The sequence below is a fragment of the Pyrgilauda ruficollis genome, unplaced genomic scaffold, assembly GCF_017590135.1.
Source record: "Pyrgilauda ruficollis isolate IOZ18807 unplaced genomic scaffold, ASM1759013v1 scaffold20, whole genome shotgun sequence".
In the NCBI taxonomy this organism is placed as follows: Eukaryota; Metazoa; Chordata; class Aves; order Passeriformes; family Passeridae; genus Pyrgilauda; species Pyrgilauda ruficollis.
Window position 1 is genome coordinate 6,311,758 of NW_024519207.1, and position 12,399 is coordinate 6,324,156.

The 12,399-nt window shown below is 38.5% G+C and overlaps 1 protein-coding gene across 3 annotated transcripts in view; it reads right to left on the reverse strand.

The window, feature by feature from the left end:
• The window catches only part of NAA16 (N-alpha-acetyltransferase 16, NatA auxiliary subunit), a 64,070-nt gene that overhangs the window by 15,220 nt on the left and 36,451 nt on the right, over positions 1-12,399 (reverse strand). Inside the window, exon 10 of one of the 3 annotated variants that reach the window (XR_005955094.1) lies at positions 7,785-7,956. The exons of the other annotated variants lie outside the window; for them this stretch is intronic. The gene's annotated coding sequence lies outside the window, so the exon portion shown is untranslated. The remainder of the gene's footprint in view (positions 1-7,784; positions 7,957-12,399) is intronic. 3 annotated transcript variants of the gene reach the window in all.

Here is a 12,399-nt window from a genome sequence, read left to right on the forward strand (position 1 = left end):
ATCTACATCTTCCATTCATTATGGAAGAACAATGAGCTGAGCAGCAAGAATCCAAGAAGGAGGAAATGGGCTTTAGCCTTCTCATTTGCACAAAAAAGTGAAGTGCTCATTTTTCCTCCTATATCCTAAAGATTGAAATTGTACATGCTCACAAACCACTATATATTCTTGCCAACTGCAGTAATCCTGAAAGTTAAAAAAGCATCTTCCACACTTGGTACTATGTCAGCCAGAGACTCCACAAAGGTGGCAATGCTCTTCCATTCCTGTGCAGTTTATTTCCATTGGAAAGGACAATTTTTGTAAAGTAAACTTTCAGTAAATGTCTTAAAATGAATAGTTGAGAAATACAAACAGACTGTAATAAACATAATGCACACACACCTTAATTTCTTTTTAAATTAAATTTTAAATTATAAGTAATTATAAGAATCCAATTGACTTACATCCCAACTCTGAAATATCTTTTTCCATGATCACTAGTTTGCAATTACCTGATCACACCAAGATATGTTTTGTGTCCTCTTTTGTAAGGGACAGTTTAAGGGACTGTTTTCCAGGTAAATAAGTGATGACCAGAATTCTTCTACCATCTTTTGTAGCTATCACAGTGGCACCTACAGGCCAGCCATGAAATCAAAATATGTGCTGCATGCTATGCCATACACCAAATGACTCCTGCTACAGAAATTTCTCTTTAGAGATAAAGAGGGCTATGCAAGGTAAAAAAAAAAGGTAAAAACTACAGTAGCTTAAATTTTAGCTTTTTTTTTTTTTCTATATTCCATGTTATTACATGGAATTAAGTTGAATGAAATTACAAATGTGGGGTGAAATACATAATGGAAGACGAACTCAACAGCCCACTACCAAAAAGCAAGGATGCAAATTTTTCAAGTAAAAGGCTTAAATTCTCTGGTTTATTTATGCAACCTAGAACCTAACTAGATTCCATATTCTATTAAAACTATAATAGACTTCTGTTTCAATGACAACCTTCCAAACACCAATACAGTATTTCCTTCAATGAGACAACTGCAAAAGAAGGAAATGAATTATTGCAATGTACTATGAAGTGGTTAGACTTAAGCTGTATCAATAGTAATTTTCAGCTTGTTCATTTATCCATTATAAACACTTCATTTAAGTATTTTTGTTTTCAGTTGCTCCCATTAGAATTCTGTAAGAAGTTACTAGCACTTCCAGCACAAGCACAAGTCAAAAGCTACCCTATAAAGGCAGTTTGGGAAGCAGTCCACATGCTGACATTTGGCACAGGTTTGCCTTTGGATATCCTGAAGACACATTTAGTATGATCTGCTCTGTTCTCAAAGCCAAATGACCAAAAGGGAAACTGAATCCTGGTACTGAAATGTACACACAATAACCCCTGCAACTTTATAGGCTGGGGACAGTGTGGCTGGACAGTGCCCAGGCAGAAAGGGACCTGGGGGTACTGGTCAAAAGCCGGCTGAACATGAGCCAGCAGTGTGCCCTGGTGGCCAAGAAGGCCAATGGCATCCTGGCCTGGATCAGGAATAGCATGGCCAGCAGAAGCAGGGTCGTCATCCTCCCCTTGTACTCGGCACTGGTGAGGCCACACCTCGAGCGCTGTGTCCAGTTCTGGGCCCCTCAATTTTGGAAGGATGTTGAGATGCTTGAGTGCATCGAGAGAAGAGCAACAAGGCTGATGAGGGGCTTGGAACACAAGCCCTGTGAGGAACAACTGAGGGAACTGGGTTGTTTAGCCTGGAGAAAAGGAGAACCTTATCACTCTCTACAACTCCCTGAAAGGTGGCTGTAGTCAGGTGGAGGTTGGTCTCTTTCTCCAGACAGCAACTGACAGAAGGAGAGGACACAGTCTCAAGCTGCTCCAAGCTTAATATAAGTTGATTAGGAAAGTCTTTAATAGAAAGGGTGATAAAATGGTCTGCCTGGGGAGGTGGTAAAATTGCCATCCCTGGATGCGTTTAAAAAAAAGACTGGATATGGCACTCGATGCCATGGTTTAGTTGAGGTGTTGGAGCATGGGTTGGACTCGAAGGTCTCTTCCAACCTCATGAGTCTGTTCCGTGTGTTAATGAAAGTCACTTTCAAGCACAGTCTACTGCAGCCTACTCCTAAACAGCAAACAGTGTCTCTAAGAAGGTGATGCTGCTGCCTCAGAAAACAGTTTCACCTCAGTGCCAAATCCACAAGCTTCTTAAATATCAGTGTCTAATATTGTACCTTGATCTTTTAACAGAATTCAATGGATTCTGTAAGTTTGAAATCTCCTGGAGCTGGAGACTCTTTCATGTGGGAAAACTTAGGCTAATCCTTCTCATAACCTCCTACAAAGGGCAAGAGGAGAAAAACAGCTTTTCATGAGGTGACCTAACAATGCTTCTCTTAAGCAACTTCTGGGTACTTACTTGGTAATAATTAAAGTAGGTAGGTAGTGGAAAAATAAAAATTTAACAAGACTCTCACCTACTCAGGTTCCTCTGTCTCAGAAAGCTCCTGAACAAAAATATAAGAGAAGGATGACATAGAAGAAGCATTCTACTTTCAAAAGCCATCTAGTATCAGACTGGAAAAAACAGAGTGAAAGTTTTTGGTGCTTCTTATTCTGCACCTAAGCAACAGAACTCATTTGAGACATCCAGTCCTGAAGTACATCAACCTTCAGTTGCAGGAAAAAGACCTGCAACACTCAGGAATCAAAAATTGCCTTGGTAATTGGTTTACTGAGCAGGTATCTTCCAAACAGTTAGCAGCCTGAAAGTTCAAACACTAACTGTATTCTGGCACAAGGATCAGATATATTCTCTATGGGCAGGCCCTTCATTTCACAGACCGTGTTACATAGAGCATTACTTTCTGAATTTCAATATGCAGACAATTTCAAAGACAACTGTAGCACTTTCCTGAGGACAACGGTTTGCTGCTGCCCAACTTTTCTCCCTCCTTCAAACTAAGGGAGTAATTTCAGAAGAATATCACCTTATATTGATAAATAACTTCTACTGTTCTAGCAAAAGGACTTCTAATGCAGAAAAGCCTGGAAAAGAGAGGGAAAACAGCTGGGAGGAGGGGGTACCCTTTATGAACTTGCTCTTCCTCCACAGGATGAAGGTATTCTGTGCTGTAAAGTAAACAGGACAATTCCTAAAACAGACGTTCTCTAATCTGGAATCTGACGATCTCACTCAGATGGCAGGCAGCTTCTTATGATTTGAAGTGTTGATATGGGTGGTCTTCACCACTGGGAAGATGGATTTTTCAGTTGGTTCTGAAGCTCTGGAGCAGGAGAAGGACTGCAGAAACCAACCTGAAAAGGCAGTATTTCCTCATATTGCATTTTCACTTAAGGCAAAATGATGCATACAGGGGGAAAAAGAGCATATGTTCTTGCCCTTCAAGGAAAGGTTATGTCATCTGTCCTGGAAAGCAGGGACTGAATGACGTTTCTGCTTAAACAGAGAATTCTCCACTGAAGCATCTTTCCTGAACAAAACTTGTTTCTTGCAGATAATGCATGGTGCTGACAACACTGGTCCTGCCAGTCACAGAAACTGATCCCAAAGCAGCACTTGCTTTATAATCAGCAAATCAAATATCTCTGAATCAAGTGAGTACTTGTTTTTGAGAAACCAACTCCTAAAGATGCAAAAACTCCACTTCAATAGCAGAAAAGGATGTCTCAAAGGTAAATCAATCGCTAGGTTTACACTTCAAAGTACAACTGAATTTTTCCAGTATCTCTCTTCACTGGCTTTGCTAGTAGTGGTGCTGAAAGTGAAAGTTCTCTGGTTCCACAAGAATAGTATTATTTATTGAAGAATATGGAATTTTGTTGAGTCTGTGACATTGCTTTTCCAGCCCAGCAGAAGCAACATCCATTAAACTTATGTCTATTTGTCACTCTTATGCCTATTTGAGAAACTGAAAAATAGCTCTACTTATCAAAATATCTAAACCCCCTACATCTAGATATCCCCGTATCAACGGACTGAGATATTCAGAAACCATTTGCAAATGGCTTTGCCACAGAGTACCCAAAGGAAACTGCTGTTGTGCAACTTCAAAATAGTCAGTCCTCATCATCTAGAAGAAATGGAATACCTAGAGACTGAAAGACAAACAGCCTTTTAAGAGCAGTTAAGTATTATCCTTGTGCCAGAAAACATGTAGACATTAACAGAAAGTCCTTGTGACCAAATTAGGAATATCTTTCACAACACAAAGGAGCATCTACTGCATGCCCTTAGGCAATACTATAAATGTCTCTTGGGAAATGGAGAAGCAACAATAAAAACAGTCCACAAGAGTCCTATGCCAATAATTGAAGTCTGTCCCACAACAAGATTTTATTTAAGAGAGTGATAAGAAGGTGCATGAAGCAGTAACAGTATCACATTGTGCAGAAGTGGTATCAATACACCCTGAGTAACATTTATGAGCTTAGTACCAAATAAATTAAGACTGAAAAAAATATAACACAGTTGCTAGCTTAGAGTTCTGGAGAAGGCCATTGATGACAACATTGTCAACATTGACAACAGGGTTTGCAGCTGAAGCCTTTCTTCAGCTTTCTCCAGTATCAGTCCATTTCTGAGACAGTGCTAATCATTCACACACACACAAAGTGAGCCAACACAACAGAGCTGAAAGCTGAACCCACAAAAAAATGAAGATTCCCACTATAATAGGTGCTTCCTTCTTTTGATTCTATGTTCTCCATACCATTCTAAAGTGAACCTTCCCAGAAACAGCTTAGCACTAGAAAAAGCTCTGACACAGTGACAGCACAAACAAGAATGTCTCCTGGTGCTCACAGACACTTTCATAGTCTCCCTGGAAAGGGTTACTTGATTGCTTGTGATGGATGAGCCAGACATACAGCCTGGCAAGAAACTTGTACTCCCTTCTTGAGAAGGGTCTCTGGAAACACTGTGATGCAAGATCCCAGGTTCAGACCCAGTTAAGCTCTGCCCATATGGCAAATCTGCAATCTAAAGTTGCCATCCCTACAAATGCTGATGCTTAGATGTGAATTTTCAGGCCTGCAGAAATACTTAAGAATGGTAGCAGAGGCACACTTCTGATAATCTCTACTTAGCATGACCCCATCACATGATATTTAGCATGACCCCAACACATCATATGGTATTTCAGTCCAGGGCACTTTGACCATGGATTCCTTTCTGGATGGAAAAGGGAAGGAAGTTTCAAATAAAGAAGCTGCCAAAAGACTCAAAAAGAAAAAAAAAAAGATCATAAATTCAATTAACTACATGGGGGGAGGAGGGAAGGGCAGTAGGAAAAGTAAATTAAGTAAAACTTCAGTTCAGTTTACTTCAGTAAACTGAAGTAAAACACTTCCGTTTTTGAAGTGTTTTACTACAGCCTAATGAAGACAAGAAGCATGCTCATCTATAGCCAAGAGGTGATTGGCATGAATTGAGATCTACTTTATACCCAGACAAAGAACAAAACATGCCAAACATGAGCCAGTGTGCTCTGCACAAAAGGTTTGAGTTTGTGCTCTCCCAATGTAATCCACACAGGAAGGTGTTTATGGGCAGCCACCTAAGAAGTTGCATTTCCTATTACTTATTAGAATTCTATATAAATTAATATCTAAGATCACAGCACCTATAAGCTTAGTTTAGAGAAAAACCAAAAAAAACCAAAAAAAAAAAACAAACTCTGCAGCAAGGCTCAGACTGATTGATTTTGATTTTTTTTAAAGAAACATTTCTCCATTGTTTTAAAAATGCCATATCTACCTGCTTTCAAACATAAGATATTAACATTCAGAGTTATCAGTGTAAAAAGTAAAAGGTGTAGGGTATGCAAATGACTGAATATTTCCATTTTTAGTCATGGCAGCTATACACTAACTTGCAACTGCTTCCTTTGTCTCACTTGAAAAGTTTCTGCTCCACAACTTTTTATATAGCAGACACACCCTTCCCTTATCCAATGTGGTATGAACAAGTCCACAGAAAATATTCAAATAAGTTACTCCAATTGTGAAAGCGTAGTCAGCCTCATACAGACAACTTCCATTGCTTGCGTGTTAGGCTAACATCTGAATGCAATAAAAAAGTCACAATCAAAAAATATTCTACAACCATGAAAATCAAACCAGAAAAACAGGACAAGCACAACTTGTCCTTTACTTAACACAAGTCACCTTAAATTTTTTGTTCATCTTTGACATATACAGATATCAAGGATGTAGCTTTACTGTTTTGTGTAACACTCAATGAAATAGTTGCTTTAAAACTAACAGCAATTCACATATAGGTACATCTCTATTTTTAAATTTATTCAACTGAGCCATCAATACTCCCTTCTGCTTCCCTGAGAAAACCATTTTTAAATGCGTGCATATGCTTATGTTACACAGGGAAAGACAAAAATATGTAAACTGCAGTAGAACACATATCTTATGGTATCATGGTTAGTCACCAACTTCAGCATTTCTCAGTGTGCAGACATTTACTCTCAGGAATTTAGCCACAGAGCTACCAGCTTGTAAGGACTGGCTAACCACAAAGCAGTAATTCTGCACTACCATATTTAAAACCACTGGTGTCCATTGCTGCTAGCACTGCTAAAAGCTAATCTTGAAATAAAACAAATTATACTTCTCCTAGTGTCAACAGCACAAATGAACACACAGGCTATCTGAAACTAAACTCCAGAACAAAAAACTTCCTCCATTTATCTAAGTGAGTCTAGTTTGCATTTGTCATTCAAAAAATAACTTGTAACAGCTATTCTGTATGCTTGCTCTGGTGAAGCAACATGCCCTTAAAAATAATGCTATGTACAAGCATAACCAATTAGAAAATTTATAGCAGCTGTAGTACAATACAAATACAAATTCAGAGCACACCAATACTCTATCTAAGATGACACTGTGGTCATCACATGACTCATTTAATGAGAATCTGGTTTTCTGAAAGCTTTTCGACAAGTCTGGGGACTGCAGTAAAGAAAGCACATCACATAAGCAAAACATCAGTAGGAACAATCATGAGCAGAGATATGTAGAGCATTTCTTGTGAGTCTCCAAATAGGTTAATCCCAAGATAGATCACTCAAACTAGACAAGCTCTCTTGATCGAATAGTTCATAAATCAACTGCTACACCTGTCAGCTCCTGGCTTACATATTACCTCACAGACCCAAACTGTCAGCCATCAGCATGTTTTACACTCTCCATTCTCACTGCAGAGTGGACGCATTGCATCCTTGCTGTACCCACAATGACATTTCCATGCCTGCCCCTTCCTCTACTTATTTTAAGATATTTCCTTACTCCTCCTTATGATCCAGCAGCACAACACAAATGCTATCTTTCACAATGAATGTACCAGTTGTCAGACAGATCCTGGGTAAGTCCACTTAGCAAATCCCCCTCCTGGAATTTTAACTCAAAGACATTACTTCCTAACACTTGAAATGATGGAGCCAGTATGAACAAAGGGCTGTCCTTAGTTAATCTTTCAGAAATATTTCTTCTTAAAATGCAGAGTTTCCTCTGAACTAATGTTTTTTACTTCCCTATGTAATCTACCAATAATCTGTTAGTTCCTAACAGAACTAATGTTTTTTACTTCGTTATGTAATCTACCAATAATCTGCAGAGAACATCTAACTAAAAAAAATAAAAATCAACCAACAGTGGCAACTTGCTTTATATTGCTTTAGCTTTCCACATTAAGGAAGAAATATGGCTTCTTTCCAGAAAGGTTAAAGAAAGATCTTCACTGAAGACAGCCTACCTTCCTGTGTAGACAGTCTTACACCTTTTTTTGAGACTGTTGTTTCTGATGTTTCTTCCAGCCAGACATTTTCTGTCATCCAGTATTTCCTCACAGTCTCCATGATTTTAGATACTCAGAAAAAGGGCACATGTGCACTAATGTCGAGCTTCAATGGAATCAACCAATGCACCTGCAACACAATCGACGTAAACCTTGATGTTGACTAATTGAAGATCTTCACTCTTTGGATTTTTTATCTCATGGATACAGAGACCAGCATGTATGGGGAACCAAAGAGGATTTCTGAGCATTGATCAAGTACAAAGAGAATTTTCGGGGGAGGAGGTGAGGGTAGCACTTCAAGATCCATTTCTTGTGAGGAAGAGTAACAAACGAGGCTTTCCACATATATTTCTAATACACCTGGACTGTAGCTTACAGAATGTGAAAATTACTTTATCTCATGTAACTGCTTATACTTCAGGTTATTAGCTTCCAGCAGAAACATTCGGCCAAGAGCCACAGTTACATTCACCCTTGGCATAAACAACTCATAATAATAAAGTGGTACTCCTAAATCCTAGTTTTTACTTCTCAAACATACAAAGCCTACAGCTTATTCCTGACATAAGGATTATACCAACTACGCAAATTTTATTCAAGCAGAAAGATATCAATAGGATGTAATTTAGTCAAGTAGTCTTGCTGATTAGAAGCTAAAAAAAAAACTGATTAAAAGATTTAATAAACCTCCATGTTATACAGTAGGCTTTTTAAATGAGAAGTTTCACATAACTCAAGGAAACTCGGGAAAAATGGCTATACTTTGCTGATATCAGTATTTTTATAATAACAAAGCACAAAGCAAAGTATAAAAGCTATGAAACCACTTGCAGTATATAAAAAAAAAAGCCCAGCAGCTAGACAGAAAATCTCTTTGCCTGCACAGGAGACTAAGACACATCACAGTACTTAAATTTACACACAGACTATATTGTGTTGAGACATTTTCCTTGTAAATGCTCCATGTTTCTCAGCATATAAAAAAACCCCATATATACAGTCACATTTCACAACCTTTCATTCACCTTTCAGTAGTAGTTTAGGTGATTTTCCCAAAAAATGATCAACAAATGATGAAAATTAAATTGTTTATACCATTACAGAAATATAAACTATAAGTAAAAAAATATACTATATTTATATTTTTTAAAGCTGTGTTTTAAGTAACATTTCAAAGCTGTAGAGGAAAGCAGGATACCTTGTTAATAAAACTCCCAAAACACAATCACGTAAGTTTCTTCATGTTGGATGAAGTTTTACTATTATAGCCTCCCTGCTATCCTCCCATGGATCTCCCCTGCATAGAATTAGTTCACTGTAATTAGCCACCTACAATTCTTACTACATAGTCTTTTGGTTAAAAGTCACACAGACCAGAAATTCACTTTAAAATACATGTTTCCTCCAAGTATATTTATGAATTGATGATGCAAAAAACTTAGTATTTTATGGCAAGATCATCAAGTGAATAAATCTCTAACGGCAATATGAGAACTACATGTCTTAAGTGTTCTTAAGAAACTACTTTTTTTCAGAAATAACTGCAATTCTTCAAAACACACTATCATAATTGGCCCCAATACACACAAGCGCCTCTCATAGATTTTTTTTTTTAATCGTGTCTGTGGACTTTCCAAATTAGGACAGCTAGTATTTTTTTTTTCCTATTTTCACATGTTTAATCCATGCATCTTTTCAAGTTTGGCATTGCAGAAATGCTTTGATTAGCAACTCCACTTTTAGCTTATTAGCACATACAAAGAAAAAAAACTGAGTACAAATTTAAAGCTTTACAGACTCAGACACTGGTACTCAAACACTTGCACTGTTCTTTCAGCAAAAATGGCAGGGTGGAACAGACAATTGGGAATGTGAACTACTCTGTCTGCAAGTCAGGCTCTTAGATAATCCATTCTGAACTGCATGAGAGACTCATAAATCAGCTCCCTAAGAACATAATCTGCTAGAGTCCTATAAATTCTGTGTCTTTTATTCTCCCCTTCAAAATACGCAGTATAGAAAGAGCAAGAACTTTTCTGGTGCAGAATTTCTATATATTAAAACTCCAAGATGAAGATGCCAGCTCATGGGATTTGTGTTATCACCTCCCATAAAGCAAGCTATTTTTTTGGGCTAAAGGCCGTCTTCTTTTTAAACATATGGCATTGTAGTTGCCACTGTAGATCACAGTAAGGCACCAGGTACTGGGAACAGCAAATATAGGTAACTGTATCAGTTGGTAAAATTTGAAGTGCTGATCTCCAAAGCACAGCACCTCATTTATAAACTCACATATGACATCTTTCAAGCCTTAGACAACCGTGCCACTGAGCACCTCCCAACAGCTGTGCACTTACACAGTACATCAAGGGCAGGGCAACAGTACACTGACCCCACCAGTGTCACACCCACGGTCCCTGCTCCATCATGTTACCAACACCAGCAGCTTTGCTAGAAGAAACTGACTCCCTCAGCATAAACCTACTCAAAGTGAACATGAGCTATCCAACCTAAGAAATTAATCTGGATGCAATTATGACTTTATTAGACTTTTATTAGTATTTTGTTCTCCAGTTTTCCTTCATCATCTAGATGGGGGAAAACTCATATTCAGTGAGCATCTACATCAACAGCCTGGCCAAATGATTGCTGATTTCTAAGCTGGAAGTTTTCTTTGCACAGCTCTTTTTCTTTAATTGAGACTACGAGCAGATGATCACTGACAAAATACCAAATGCACAACACTTTCTATTAGAATTTGCACTGTGAAATTCTGCAGAAATAAAGACAGATACCATATGTGCCACTGAGAGCTCCAAAATCAAGGCTGATGAAGGACTGTATGGAAACAATTGTATGTGATCTGCTGATCACATCCCCAGCCTAACCCCGCTGCACTCTTTAATAAACAACCTGTTCTTGTGAAGCATCAGCTTCATGTGACCTGTAGTGAACCATGCATTTACTCACATTTAACATAAACCTAATGTGGGTCTACAGTTATTCAGCTGTGTTTTGAAGTTAAACTATGTCTAAAAGGCAGATTCTGTGACAAGTTTTTTCCCCTTGTGAATAGCCTACAGCAAGACATTCTAGGAAGTGATTAGGGCTCTGCTGTCAAATGGATATAAAAATCACAGCTGGAGATTCCAAATTACAGTATGTGGATTAGGGATCTCAGTGCTTCTGTACATAGGCATTCATGCATATCAGCATGTCAGTCTTTACTGCGCATTTCTGCACTGTTTGTTGTAGTGTCTCAGTGCTGCCACACTTAGATAAAATGCACTTGCCCTGGCACTGCAGCAGCAGTTCAGACAAGCTTGCCTGTTGGCAAGTGAACGGCAACAAGCTGATCCTGGACTTGCAGGTGAAACACAGTAAGAAGATTAAGAATCATGAAGGTTTGAAGAGACCTCTACAGCATGACTGGTTCAACCCCTTGTTACAGAACAGGGACAGCTGAAGCAGACTATTCCTGGCCATGACCAGTCATATTTTGACCATCTCCAAGAAGGCAACTTCACTACCTCTCAACAATCTGTTCTTATGTTTGACAACCTCTATAACAATTGTCTTTTCTTTTGCTCAAATATTCTCTTGTATTTTAATTCATGCATATAATACCTTGTCTCTGAGCAGTAATGAGAAGCATCTGCCTTGTCTTTTTTTCATTCTTGCCTTCAGTTAGTTACATACACAACATCCCATCTAAGCCTTCTCTTTGCCAGGCTGAACTAAATCACTACACAAAGATGTTCCCCACTACTGGCTGGAGTTCATGCAGCAGATGACAACACTGAGCCTGGCAGTTCAGTCAGTATTCAGTACAAATTACTGTCTACTAAGATGTACTTCAACATGTTGTCTGTGTTGTCACAGATGGTGCCAAAAGCCTTGCTAATACACAGGGATCAACTGCTGTCCCCTTGTATGGTGAGATAGTAATTTTGTTACAGAAGGCTATTAAGTTAATCAGGCATGAATTGCCCTTCATAAATCCATCCTATCTACTGTCCTTTGTGTTTGGTAATGGTTTCCAGGATTATTTGCCTTATCAGCTTCACAAAGATTGAGATCAACCTGACTGGCTCATAGCTCTTCAGATCCTCCTTTTTGTACTTGAAAACAGGAGACATTCACTCTTCTCAAGACTTTAGCGAACTCCATCTATCATGATGATCTCTCAAAGACTGAGTAGAAGTGCAATTACATTATCTAGCTCTGCTAAGAGCTGGGAATGCATCCCAATCAAATTTGACGTGCATACCTAGTATGTTTAGACATTCTATCCTCTAGTACCAAGATGTGTGTATTTAAGAAAGCAAAGGAAGTGACACCCAGATACTCTCAAAATTCACAGAAGTGGTGTACATTCTCTGCTGCCTTGATATACCAAACCTGATACTTCATGAGCAACTCTTAGAAGACTACCACAAGTGTTGAATTTGAAATGAGAATCTTGTTAGAAAAGATGACAAAAAACTACCATGGAAGGTGCTTTATATTTTACTGGATCCTGTCTTACGAAGAAGTGTGAAGTTGTGTTTCATTTGTTTTCCTTTTTCTT